Genomic DNA, 5,459 nt, shown 5'->3' on the forward strand with positions numbered 1-5,459 from the left:
ATATTGTAACATACTCAGTTGCATTCATTACCATCTTACATCTTGCTTTTAATTTAAAAACATATTATGCAGCTTTATCAGTAACAGTAAAAGGCTTCTTTTTTTATTTCTTCTCATGTGCATAGTGTTTTATGATATAGATGTATCATCAGCTAACCAGTTCTTATTGATGGAGACTTGACCTGCTCTCATTTTGCTCTTACCAAAATGCTGCAATGAATAAACTTGCTCATATGTCTATATAAATAAATCTCCAGAAGTGTGATTATTGGATCACAGGGTAAATAATTTTGTAATTTTTTTTATTCATTCAAATATTTATTGAACAGCTAAGGAGATACAAAGGTGATTTAAAACATGGTCAGAGGTGGCCGGGCGCGGTGGCTCACGCCTGTAATCCCAGCACTTTGGGAGACCGAGGCAGGTGGATCACGAGGTCAGGGGATCGAGACCATCCTGGCTAACATGGTGAAACCCCGTCTCTACTAAAAATACAAAAAATTAGCCGGGCGTGCTGGCGGGTGCCTGTAGTCCCAGCTACTCGGGAGGCTGAGGCAGGAGAATGGCAGGGTGAACCCAGGAGGCAGAGCTTGCAGTGAGCCGAAATCGTGCCACTGCACTCCAGCCTGGGAGACAGTGAGACTCTGTCTCAAAAAAACAAAAAAACAAAAAAAAAAACAAAAAACATGGTCAGAGGTGAGGCAAATGCACAAGTAATAGAAAGCAAAGGGCAAGGTTCACCAAATCACAGCAGTCAGAAGAAAGTGCTTTAGGGAACCAAGAGTGAGATTGTTTCCAGCCTGAAGAGGCATGGGTGGCAAATCAGAAAAGGGGATTGGGATTAAAATAGAAGACTTCAGTCTGGATTGTTGATGACACTCAATATGGACTATATTGGTCTCTCCTTTTTCTTTCTCCCCATCTTTGGGCTTAATTTACCAGTAGTGCCCAGGACTGTTCAATGCACTTTTTCTATACTTGCTTCCATTTTTGCTCTGATGTCTTCTACAGAACTAGGTCCTTTTGGTGTTTTAGGAGTTTTTTCCTGTTTTTTGAAGGAGTCTTGTCCTTTTGATCTTGGTGTTAATGATGGTTTTGAGTCTTTTCCATTCTGATTTAATTTTTGTCCTTTTTTGGCTGGGGTGTCTCGTATAGATTGCTTCACTGGTGCATTTTCTTCAGTTCCCTCATCATCAAAATCATCATCAGCTTCATCATCATCATCATCTTCATCAGCAGCAAGTTTTACTTTTTTCTGTGGAACCTTGCTACCACCTCCAGTAGCAGACCACTTTCCAGATATACTTCAGAGTTTCACATCCTCCTCCTCTTCATCTTCTGGCTCTGCATCTTCTACCACAGCTACTAAGTGCTGTCCACTAATATGCACTGGCCCTGAACCACACTTCTACTGTAAGACCACTGGTTATGTTATTTCAAATCCTCCAAGGGAAACCGTTGGCTGTACAGACATTTTCAAAGTTGCCAGTGTTACTTTAATTGGACTGCCTTCGTAATTCATTGCCTCTGCTTCAATAATGTGCAGTTTCATCCTTTGCACCAGCCCCTAAACTGACCATTCTTTTTTTTTTTTTTTAGATGGAGTTTCACTCTTGTTGCCCAGGCTGGAACGCAATGGCACACTCTCGGCTCACCACAACCTCCGCCTCCCGAATTCAAGTGATTCTCCTGCCTCAGCCTCCCAAGTAGCTGGGACTACAGGCATGTGCCACCATGCCCGGCTAATTTTTGTATTTTTAGTAGAGATGGGGTTTCACCATCTTGGCCAGGCTGGTCTCAAACTCATGACCTCGTGATGCACCCACCTCGGCCTCCCAAAGTTCTGGGATTACAAGTGTGAGCCACCGCGCCCGACCTTAAACTGACCGTTCTTAAAGATAACTGGTGCTCATTTTCATCATTATCCACCTTAAAGTGATAATCTTTGTTGGCCTTTAGTTCACAACCGAAAAGATAGTTCTAGGGCCTCAGGGGGCTCATGTCCATGTCCATCGAATCTTCCATCGGGTGGCAGCATGCACTTAGGTGGGAGAGAAGGTGGACAGAGATAAATGACCACTGCTCAAGAGAACAGCTGCACAGGATGGAATCACACCAGCAATTTTGTAATTTTAATAGATGTTCCCAGATTATTTTCCCTAAAGTTTGTACTTCCACCAGCAATATCCAAGAGTGCCTAGGCATTTCCCCATGGTCCCCATGTCTCACCAATTATATTTGTCAAATTTTTTTATTTTGGCCATAATGGAAAATGGTATTGAAAGGTAGTTTTAATTAGCAATTTTCATATATTTAAGAATCACTCATATTTCTATGGCTGTGAACTGATCATTCATCTGTTGGTCTTTTCCTTCTCAAATTCCAGAAACTCTTTTTACACTAGAGGGATTCACCTTTTGCTGTAATATGAGGTACAATTCCTCTCCTCCAGTTTGTTATTTCTTGTTAATCTTTATTTATATTGTTAATTTTCTATGAAGACATGTTCCCTGTTTTTGTAGTTGAAAACATCAATTGTTTTATTTATGGCTTTAGGAAGACTTTTCTACTATGATGTTATAAAAGAATTTACTGTTCTGGTACTTCTTATGACTTCATTTTTGACACTTAAGTCTTTGATGCATTGAGAATCTATCCTAATTGACATGGTTTGAATCTATGTCCCCACCCAAATCTCACATTCAATTGTAATCCCCAGAGTTGGAGGCAGGGCCTGGTTGGAGATGATTGAATCATAGGGGTGGATCCTCTGTGAATGATTTAGCACCATCCTCTCGGTGCTGTTCTCATGACAGTAAGTGAGTGAGCTATCATGAGAACTGGCACCACCTGACCCCCAGTCTCTCTCTTGCTCTTGCTGTACCCATTTAAGACATCCCTGCTTCCCCTTCGCCTCTACCCTGATTGTATGTTTCCTGAGGCCTCTCCAGAAGCTGAGTAGTTGCCAGCATCATGCTTCCTGTACAGCCTGAGGAGCTATGAGCCAATTAAACCTTTTCTTTTTAAACCACCCAGTCTCAGGTATTTCTTTATAGCAATGTGAGAACAGACTAATACACTAATAAATGATGTGAGGTCTAGATCTAATTTTGGTAGTTGGCCACACAAGTTTCCCAGAATAATTTTATTGAATGGTCCAACTTTTTTGGCCAGGTGCCATGGCTTGTTCCTGTAATCCCAGCACTTTGGGAGGCCAAAGCAGGAGGATCTGAAGCTTAGGAGTTTGAGACTACCCTGGGCAACATGGCTAAATCCCGTCTCTACAGAAAATATAAAAATTAGCCAGGCATGGTGGTGTGTGCTTGTAGTCTCAGCTACTTGGGAGGCTGAGGTGGGAGGATCACTTGAGCCCAGGAGGCAGAGGTTGCAGAGAGCTGAGATTGTGCCAGTGCATTCCAGCCTAGACAACAGAGCCAGACCCTGCCTCCAAAAAAAAAAAAAAAAAAAAGAAAAAAAAAAAGAAAGTCCATCTTTTCTCCACTGACACTGACTCGAGACACCATCTTTATTGCAGACAGAATTCCCATATGTGCTTGTGACTGACTTCTTGGACTTCTATTCTGTGTATTTTAATTTTAATTTTAATTTAATTTTTTTTGGAGACAAAGTCTCACTGTCACCCAGGCTGGAGTGCAGTGGCACAACCTTGGCTCACTGCAACCTCTGCCTCCCAGATTCAAGCAATTCTCATGCCTCAGCCTCCTGAGTAGCTGGGATTATAAGGGCCCGCCACCATGCCCGGCTAGTTATCGTATTTTTAGTAGAGACAGGGTTTCACCATGTTGGCCAGGCTGGTCTCAAACTCCTGGCCTCAAGTAATCTGCCCACCTCGGCCTCTCAGAGTGCTGAGATAACAGAGGTGAATCACCATGGCTGACCTATTCTCTTTAAATGGTCTGTCTATTCATATATCATGCCACAATATTTTTATTATCTAGGTTTTATAGAACATATTAATAATATCTGATGGAGCTAGTACTCCCTCATTGCTTGTCTCTTTCTGAACTTTCTTGATCTTTTTAAACAAAAAAATTCTTTAATATAAATTTTATGGCCAGGAGCGGTGGCTCACACAGGTAATCCCAGCACTTTGGGAGGCCGAGGCGGGTGATCAATTGAGGTCAGGAGTTTGAGACCAGCCTGGCCAATGTGGTGAAACACCATCTCTACTAAAAATAAAAATTAGCTGGGTGTGATAGTGTGGACCTGCAATCCCAGCTACTCAGGAGGCTGATGCAGGAGAATCACTTGAACCCGGGAGGCGGAGGTTGCAGTGAGCCGAGATCGCACCACTGCACTCCAGCCTGGGCAACAGAGTGAGACCCTGTCTCAAAAAAAAAAAAAAAATTTACAGTCAACTTGTCTCATTTCCAAATTAAACACATCAGTTTTATATTTATATATAAATACTAGTTTATATTACTTTATATATAAAATTGGAATTGTTTTAAATATATGTTAACAGGGTGAATAGTCATCTTTATGGCAAATCTTTATTCAAGTATATAGCAGTCTTTTCATTTCTTTGAGGCCTCTTATGTACCTTTCTAGTATTTTTAAGTTTTTGCCCTAAAGATTTTGCACATTTTTATTAAGCTTTACCTAGGTATTTTTATTTTTTAGTTTGAAATAATTTCAAACTTACAGAAAAGTTGCAAGGGTAATACAAAGATCTCCCAAATTCTCCTTGTCAGGCCTCTGAGCCCAAGCCAAGCCATTGTATCCCCTGTGACCTGCACGTATACATCCAGATGGCCTGAAGAATCACAAAAGAAGTGAAAATGGCCGGTTCTGATGACATTCCATCATTGTGATTTGTTCCTGCCCCACCTTAACTGAGCGATTAACCTTGTGAAATTCCTTCTCCTGGCTCAGAAGCTCCCCCACTGAGCACCTTGTGACCCCCGCCCCTGCCCAGAAGAGAAGAACCCCCTTTGACTGTAATTTTCCACTACCCACCCAAATCCTATAAAACAGCCCCACCCCTATCTCCCTTCGCTAACTCTCTTTTCAGACTCAGCCCGCCTGCACCCAGGTGAAATAAACAGCCTTGTTGCTCACACAAAGCCTGTTTGGTGGTCTCTTCACACTGACGCATATGACCCTCCTCATTCAGCAATGGTTCCCCGATTGTTAAATTTGACATTTACTTTATTCTTTCTACATACAATTATTTCTTATTCTGAACCATTTGATAGTAAGTTGAAGACATAATACCTTATTACTCTTTAGCATTTCACTATTTCCTAAAAACAATGGCTTTCTCCAACGTAACTACAGTGTAACTATCAAAATCAAGAAATTTTGATATAATACTCCCGTGTAATCTAGAGATCTCATTTAAATGCATCAGTTGTCCTAATAATGTTTGTTATAGGACCACAATCCAATCCTGGATTATGTGTTGGACTGGGTTGCCATGTCCTTTTATATGGAAC

The 5,459-nt window shown here is 41.5% G+C and overlaps 1 pseudogene; it reads right to left on the reverse strand.

The window, feature by feature from the left end:
• Positions 1 to 701: 701 nt before the first annotated feature.
• On the reverse strand, positions 702 to 2,053 carry LOC112134656 (nucleophosmin-like; annotated as a pseudogene).
• Positions 2,054 to 5,459: the final 3,406 nt, after the last annotated feature.

Source organism: Pongo abelii, chromosome 7 (genome assembly GCF_028885655.2).
Source record: "Pongo abelii isolate AG06213 chromosome 7, NHGRI_mPonAbe1-v2.0_pri, whole genome shotgun sequence".
Classification (NCBI taxonomy): Eukaryota; Metazoa; Chordata; class Mammalia; order Primates; family Hominidae; genus Pongo; species Pongo abelii.